Consider the following 8872-nt stretch of genomic DNA (forward strand, 5'->3'; position numbering starts at 1 on the left):
TTTCTGGGTTGGGAAGATCCTCTGGAGAAGGGAAAGGAAAGGAGATCAGTCCTGGGTGTTCACTGGAAGGACTGATGCTGAAGCTGAAACCCCAATACTTTGGCCACCTCATGAGAAGAGTTGTCTCATTGGAAAAGAGTCTGATGCTGGGAGGGATTGGGGGCAGGAGAAGGGGATGACAGAGGATGAGATGGCTGGATGGCATCACTGACTCAATGGGTATGAGTTTGAGTAAACTCCGGGAGTTGGTGATGGACAGGGAGGCCTGGCGTGCTGCGATTCATGGGGTCGCAAAGAGTCGGACACGACTGAGCGACTGAACTGAACTTCTAGAAGGCTGCCCTCTTCTGGAATCCTGTCCATTTCTGCTCTACAGGCTTCAGCTTCTGTCACCTAACTGCCTCCTGCTGCTACCCCAGTCCTCTCACTGTACAACTTCTGACAACTCAGTCCCTCCTGGGCGGTGGGGGAGGGAGATGTAAATCATCATCCACAGCCACCGGGGAGATGATGTTCAGAGGACTAGCAAGTTGTCTTTCTCTCCCCCTCAGATTCGCCCCAGCACAGCAGAAATCTCTGCAACCTCGGACACTGGCAGTGCCTAGATTACTGGCCTGTGGTCAGTGTGAGCCCAAACTATATGTTCCCCAGGTTCACAAGCTTATATCTCTAACCTCTTTGGCTACATGCACCTGTCCATTGAACTATTTCCACTCAGTTCCAATGGAATTATTTCCACAGTTTAGGTTTTTATATGCAGATAATATCCACCATGGGGCTTCCCTTGCAGCTCAGATGGTAAAGAATCCACCTGCAATGCAGGAGCTGCAGGTTCAATCCCTGAGTCAGGCAGATCCCCTAGAGAAGGAAAGGGCAACTGACTCCAGTATTCTTCCCTGGTAAATTCCATGGACAGAGGAGCCTGACGGGCTACAGTCCATGGGGTCCCAAGAAGAGTCAGACGTGACTTAGCGACTAAACAACAACAGTATCCACCATTCGTAATTTAATGTTTTCAAATAACGGAGGCAGTTTCATGACATAGGCTCTAAGCCAGTGCATAACCTGAGTTACTGTAACAAAAGGTATAAAGAAAACCTAGGAACAAATAACAAATTAACTTACTCTTATAGAACATCATATGAAACAGTTCAAAAGTTCCTTCATGGGAATTTATTTTGCTCCTATCTTTCAAGTCTTTCACAGATTGCCTGCAATGAAGGCAGATTTACTCTCTGCTAAAATACTGACCAATTCTCATTCTGTTCCTCAGAATAAAGTAGCTTCTGATGCCCCACAAGAAGCAATCCATGACTTCTTAATGTACAATTGCTTGAAAGTAGATTTTCAATTTAACCCTCTAACCTGCAGGCATTTGGGCAAAGAACCAAACACAACTCTTTGAAAAGTCCTCTGACTTTGTTGACTTACTCATTCCCATTTACAAAGGACAGAGATTTAGAAATCTTGGTGGGGAGGCAGGAATAAAGAACATTTTCAAATCACTTTAAATAAACCAAGAATATATCCTGATCATGTGATTCTACCTTGCCATGAAATCAGCTGTTTGGTCCTGGTTCTCAGCACAAGACAGACCTTCAATCCAGCTGCAAAGCTACAGATTAATTCCTGGGCCCCCAGCCCTACAATTCATCCTTCCATCTTCAGGGTGGCAGCTCTGAGTAGGGCAACCTCCCTAACTAAACTCACACCACTTTTTTAAAAAACAGAAAACACAGTTCATCATCTAAAAATCTTTTCCCCTTTCAAATATGGTGTCCTGGAAATCATGAAAATCAAATTTTCTTATTAAACATAATGAATTTCAACCTAAAATGCTGGGCTCAGGGTAAAATTTTATGGGGTGTGAATTTCATCTCAATTAAAATAAAATGATGGGCTGGGATGAAGCCCCAAATCAGCATCCTCAAGTATCTCCATTCATTTTTCAAACCAACCAGAACGAGCGCCAGGCTGCCAAGCTCTGGGGGAGTTGGGCATCTGAGCCGCGACTCCTGCCCGCAGGCTCTCTGAGGGCTGGGTGTGTGGGGACGGGACAAGCCCTGGTCAAACAACAAGGACATGGGGCTCTCCAGAAAGCAAAGTGATGGGATGGCGCCAGCACTGCCGGAGGCGCAGGAACACAGCCCCAGCTGGACGCATTTCTCAGGCTCAGTGGTCATCACAGGGAGGCTGTGGCTTCCAGAGCCTGAGAAACACATCCTGTCACCCAGAAAAGGCCCTGGGGTGGACCATTCCAGTTCTCTGCATCACCCCGGGCAAGGAAGCCCTGAGAGGAGGCCTCCCTGGAATGGCAGGGCGGAAGAAGACACTCTAGCGTCTCTCCTCTTGTGAAAATAGGATGTTACTGTGGAAAATTCTCAGCAAGCAGGTGAGTGTAAGCACTGGACTTCACACTCAAAGATGCTTGTCCCCACTGGAGCCTAGATTTTCAAACTTGACTTTAAACTTTAAGAGACTTTAAGTCTCTTAAACCTCTCTGTGCCACTGTTCATTATGAAGATGAAAGGAAATTATTTATACAGAGACTGAGCTCTGGGCTTGATAATCAGAGCTTAATATAATTAACACCGACACAGCGCTTACTAGGGGCCAGGCACTGTCCTTCTAGTTTTGTATATATCAACTCATTTAATCCTTGCATTCTGGGTACAGTTTATCATCTCCATTTTACAGATAGGAGAATCGGCACAGAGAAGTTAAATAGCGTGCCTCAGGTCAGACAGCTAGTAAACCACAGCTGGAGCAGCAGTATTGTTACTCCTATCATTATTATTAGCATTGATTGCTACTTATACAATTCCTATTTAAAACTGGAAACATTTGCCAAGAATTTTCCTTTGGCACTGCTTCTAAACTCTGCAAACTGTTTTCAGAGTAAATCTGAAAAATTTCAGAAAGATTCTTGAAGCTAGCCAAAATAAAACTCTGTTTCTTTAACTCCTTTTCAGAGTAAATAGATAGACAGATAAGGGTTGCTTGTGGACTTTGTCCATCTACTCCTGGGGCAGAGAGTGGCTCTATAGAGGTCAGTGCTGAGGAGACCTGGGAGGGGCCAGGGATGTGTGAGAGGGTGGTGTGAGGAGGGGGTGGAGTTAGGGGACAACACTCCTCTTCAGGAAGCTGTGGTGGCTGCTTTCCTACCTGCCTTCAAAGGAAACAGGTGATCCCACTCACACAATTCTCCAGGGACTGAAAGCAGGGGCTGCTCCTGTTGCAGCCCTAGCTCCTAAGGCTGAGCCCAGGGTGGGACCACTGAAGTCCAGTGAGGGAGAGGGGTCCAGCCTGACCCAGGCACCTCCCTTTCTTCACTCTCTCCTCCCTTCTGCCAGACTCCTGTGACTGCAATACTCTCTGGGGTGATTATTACGATGAACACCATTTTGACTACAGGTGTGGGGGGTGGGGGGAGTGGGGGTGAGGAGCACACATGTATAGATAGACTTTAAGGAAAACAATGCTGGGAGGATAAAGTCTCCAAAGATGTTTTTATACTAGGATTTTTCTTTTTTTTTAAGCAAAAGGTCTATTACACTCACTCTATCCTTTCAAATACACAAAAACCCTAACATCACCCAAACAGACATGGTTAGGAGTAATTACAGTCTATTTTCAGCTGCTTTGGCATCATGTATGTGAAATAGCCTTTAACTGCCACTTTCTTAAGCAAGTAATTCCAATAAGAGTGTTGGTAGAATCATGGCAGGTAATCATATTAGGATGTAGGTGGAGGAGACCGGGATGCAGAGGAGTGGGTGGAAAAAGGAATAGGATGAATATTTCAAAAATGAATTACAGGCTAAGTTTTTTATTAAAAGCCGTCATACAGATGATATTATGCCTTGCCTTCTAAGATGATAACCCCTTCCTTCCATTGATAAGTGAGGGCTTCTAAGGGTTTCACTAGGACACTCTATTCTCTTGCCTTCACTGGCAAATTCCTGTGTCCTCCAAAATACAGAAGAGCTGTGGGGAGCCCGTTTAAATGTATAATATACTAAAAAAGGCACTTCCCCTTTTCTTCTGCATTGTGTATGCCTCAGTTGTGGGAGAATTAAAAGCAAAACACCAAATGCAAACATGATCTTAGCTTTCAATATTCTACCTGACCATGAAATTTTTTTTTAATCTGCTCATTGACCATCTCTTCACTAAAATTCATTTTGCATATGACAAAATGCAAACACAATGGGAGCTGAACTAGAATTGTTCCTGTTTTAATAAGCAAGTGGACAATCTTTCAGATTAGATATCTTTTTAGAATACTCCCTTAAAATACCCAGGAAAGATTTTGACCAACATACTAGCCTAAGAATTACATGGCATTCATGAAATTTTAATTAAAGATATGGGCAAAATTTTTAACAACACAAAATTTGAGTAAGTGGAGCAGGCTTGCATGAAAATACAAAACCCTCTATAACCAGCTTAGGTGCAGTTAACATTTCCAGCAGATAAATCTGCACTACCACCACCACTGTCAATAAGCAAAATACATATCACCTATGACTTACTGTACCACTTCTATTTCCCAAATCAACTTAATACTTTAGGGATTTACCGTTCTTAATAAATTTAAAGACACAGCTAGAGAAAGACAATACAATTAATCAATGCAAGTCTGCTCTCTGCATCACAGAGGTGAAAAGACACAGTGATACCATCATTTTACAAAAGCAGATAAAACAGCAGATAGTAATGTGTACAATGCAAATATCTGTTATGCAACTGACAAGAACAGGTCCCGAATCAAGATGAAAGTTAAAAAGCTACATGATAACACACTTGGAAAGCCAGTATCAGATATACAAAACTTTCTTCCATTCACAAAAATTTATATACTTCTATGGAAAAAAGTACAACTCTGTAGTTGCAATTGGCATATAGAAGCTAAAGAGGCTAGTAGTTGACATAACCCAGCATTTCTGCAAGGCAGAGAGCCTCCTCCACAGGCCTTTCCAGTTTAAACCTGATCCTGAACCAAACATGTCTTTCCAAATTGAAGAGGGATCCCTCAAAAAAAAAAAAAAAAAAAAAATTACCCTGGGTATTTTCTCTGGAATGACCAAAACACTTGCTTCCCAAAGCTTAAGTAACTCTTGTTCCTAAGAAAACTATCATCTACTGCTTTTAAAAAACTATTTATTTCAAGACAGTGTATTCTATCAAGAAATTATGGCTAGGAGTGCTTTTTTTCCCTCCCTTTCAATGATTTGTGTGTTTCAACGATTTCAGTGTTTGGGGCCTTCTGTGCAGAAGTCACCAAATTCCTGATGATGACTGATAAACCTGTCTTCCTACTCTGGCCTATTCTAGCTGATACCTACCTATTGTGACCTTTTCTAACTAACACCTAATCACCTTTAAAGTTGCCAAAACGCAACACAAGCTAATGAAAAAAAAAAAAAAAGGCAAAAAAACCCACTTCACAGAACGCCTGGGTCACTTAACGTTGTGAATGTCCCGCCTAACAACTAAAACTTCAGCCCCATCACACTGAAATGACAACCTAATGCTGCGTTCAAAACCCGGAACTGTTATATCCTTTCGTACTTCGCACAGACTGACAAAGAGGAAAGAACTGGAGAGGGGGGGAAAAAAAGGCCGGAAAAACCCCTATCGCTTCTAAAGTCATAAAACCCCCAAACCCAGTAAACTCACACTTATATACCAGCAGTGCTGCAGCTAAACCAGAGATTAACGGTAAAAGTGAGAGCTTTCTGATATTAACTGCGTCCAGAGAAGCAGAATTTCCCCAAATCCAGTTCACACACATTTTGCATTCAACATGTAACAGCCATTCCGCTCACACCCTTTCATTACACGATCGAATCTGGTTACCAAAGTACATTTCTGCACTGGAGCGGTTGGCCTGTTCTCTTTGTCTTTTGATCTGCCGGGCAGTTTCTGCCCTTGAGAAGTGAGCGTAAGAGCTGTGGATTCCAGACAATTCCCGCACGATCTTTCAGCTCGGGCTTCCACGCTCTCTCGCTCCCTCTAGCCGGCTCCATATTGCGGGGCCAGTCCCTCCGGTCTCGCCTCACGTTACAAAAAGCTAGATTTCCGGGCTGTCCGAAGACCCCATTAAATCTGCCTCCAACAACCTGCCACAGGCCCGGGCGGCATCACACGCCGAGTGGGGCCCCAGCGACCGGCCGCCCCGAGGCACACTTCCCCCACCCCGGAAGAGGAGGGAGGCAAACTTCGAAGGGCGGGGGCCGCGGGCGAGCTCCTGGGACCCCCGCCCGCTCCGGGGAAGAGCCCGGGCAGAGACCCGGGTGCAGCCGGAGAGCGCGGGGGAAAGCAGAGATCCGGCCCGCTATCGCGAAGGCGGCGGTCAGGGCGCTCTCCTCCGCTTAAGGGCTCCGGAAAACTGCAGCCGGGCGACTGGGGGAACCCTCAGGAAAGTGTACGGTGACGGAGAGGTGGCGGAAGCCCGAGTTCGCCTGGAACTCCGGGGACGAATGCTCCCGGCGGCGCGCACACCCCGCTCGGAAGAGGACCAGGGAAACGGGAGCCGCGAGGGAGCCGGGAGCACGCGGGGACGCTGGCCGCGAATGGGACCCGCGGCTGCCCGGAGGGCGGCAGATGCCAGCGGCAGGGAGGACGGCGGCCGGCTCGCTTCCCCCGGCTCGGTTCTGCAGAAGGAGAAGCGGCTGCTGGTGACAGGAAGAGAGCGGCTGTGGCCGCGCGCGCACGCACCGCCTCCCCCTCCCGAGCACACACCCGGACCCGCTGCCGCCGCCTACCTCCCCGGCCGGCCGGCTTCCTTCCTCTGCTGGGCCCAGGCTGCACCGGCAGCCTCTGGCGCGCACGGCTCCGATGAGCCCCTGACCCAGCTCAGACCCGCCAGCCGTTCCCGACCCGAGCTCGCCGTCTCCAACCCGCTGCCAGCCGTGGCCGCCGCTTCCTCCAACTCCGCTCCAGCTGCTCGCGACTCGTCTCCGCGCGCCCGCAGCTCCAGCGCCCGGCAGCGGCCCCGCCTCCGGCCCCGCCCCGCGCGCCCCGCCTCCGAGCCCGCGCCAACCAACGCCCGCGGCTCCGCCCCTCTCTGCTGGCACCGCGCCCTCCGCCGCTACCATTCACCGCGCGGCCTGCGAGCCAGCTGGGCGGAGCTAGGAGCCGGCTGACCCTTCCTGCGGCCCGGCTCGCCTTCCGCCCCCAGCCGCGGGGATGCCCTGGGCGACCCGGCCGAGTGCTCTGGGTTTTCGCCCGCCGGGCCGGCCAGGTTGCTCCCGGCCTGGGGCTGAGCCGGCTGCCGGGCGTCTTCGAGACCGGAGGCGGCGGGTCTGGGAGAGACCGAGGACGAGTTCAGACTTAGAAGCTGCGTCTCTAATCGCGGTGTCTTGAAACACACCCCAGCCTCTTTCGAGCCCCCGGCGTCCCAGCGCAGTGGCTGGGGCGGGGAGGACTCGGAATCCAGGCTCGCCAAAGCCGGAGGCCCTGCAGTTCTCGGCTAGGCCAGTGCGGCCGCGGGGGTGGGCGGAAAAACCGCGCCACCCCGCGTGGCGCCTGGGGGTGAAGGAGGGGTGAAAGGGTGAACCGGAGGGACGGGCGCCCGCAGCCTGCCTCGAACTCCAGGAGCCTGGCTGGCACTGCCGCTCCCGGGAGCCAGGCGGGCCCGCCAGAAGGGCAGAGTTTTATGAGGAGGGCGCACGCTGACTGATGCGTCCCAGTCCTGAGATGGTGGAGCAAATGTAGGTCGCTCAGGCAGATCGCAGTTGCTCGTGGGATCGGTGGGAGGAAGCTCACGTGAATTGTAAATTCCTTAAATTTATTAACTTTGTATGCACATTTTTCAGCTAGTCCTCATTATTTTAGTTGCTCAAGAAAAATCTGCTGTTGATACAAACCTTCCTCTGACGGAACGATGGGATGCCACCACCCCCTCTGTTCCTCTTTAGCCCATGAAAACATGTAATAGTCCGCCTTTTAAAAACCTCTTCCCAAATTCCTCTTTCTGCGGTTTCGAGACCTGCACCCGCCCAACCTACTTGCCCTAAAGCCCTGTTCCCAATTTCCTTGCAAGAATATTACTTTTTTTTTTAACCAATAACTTAATTTTGTCAAACTTTGAATTTGGTGGGGTTTTTTTTTTTCAGGTATTTTTTAAAATTTTTCTGGTGTTTTTTCTTTCCTTTTCTTTCTTTCTTTTTAATGGGCGATGGAAGTAGAGGAAGAATATCCTGAAATTTATTGACTGTCCTTAGGAAATACAATCATCCCTAAAGGTGACTCACATTCTGATGGACAGCCTAGTTCTGCTTTAGGGTCTTCAGGCCTGGCATTTTTGTTATTCCAACGTATTTCTTGAGGTGGAGATACAAAAGCAGACAGCTACCTACTTGTGTAAGAATCCACTTCATCTAAAAGTAAATATGAAGTTTACCAAGCTACATCATTCCCACACATTCTGTGAAATGAAGGACTTCATACATTGAGCTTTATAAATGAAAGGAGGGGCCTCACCCTGTGACAGAATAACTTTTATCCAATCCAATAAGCTGAGATATAACTGCTATGACATTTGCTGTATTTCTGTTAGGCATGGGCCTGCAGAAACCTTACCAGCTGTCTCTTTTCCTACATAATGAGTTCCTGGAAAGACACTTATATACTGCTCTAGTGGGGTTCTAGTCTCCCTAAACTAAAAATAGCATGAAATCCTTGATCAAGCTTCCTTTTCTAGATAGACTTCAGCCACTTATTTCCAGTATATATATATATTTTTCTATCATATTTGAACACATAGCATAAGTCCGTAGAGTGTTGCATGGAAGGACAAATGGCTCTTTCCATAAATTGAATAATTTTAGTCTTTGTTTCATCTCTGTTAAATTGATACCTCTTC

General features: G+C 48.0%; 1 protein-coding gene across 1 annotated transcript in view; it reads right to left on the reverse strand.

Annotated features, from left to right (window-relative positions):
• The window catches only part of PIK3R1 (phosphoinositide-3-kinase regulatory subunit 1), a 92164-nt gene extending 85257 nt beyond the window's left edge, over positions 1-6907 (reverse strand). Inside the window, exon 1 of the mRNA XM_043887927.1 lies at positions 6771-6907. The gene's annotated coding sequence lies outside the window, so the exon portion shown is untranslated. The remainder of the gene's footprint in view (positions 1-6770) is intronic.
• Positions 6908-8872: the final 1965 nt, after the last annotated feature.

Source organism: Cervus elaphus, chromosome 25, assembly GCF_910594005.1.
Source record: "Cervus elaphus chromosome 25, mCerEla1.1, whole genome shotgun sequence".
Classification (NCBI taxonomy): domain Eukaryota; kingdom Metazoa; phylum Chordata; class Mammalia; order Artiodactyla; family Cervidae; genus Cervus; species Cervus elaphus.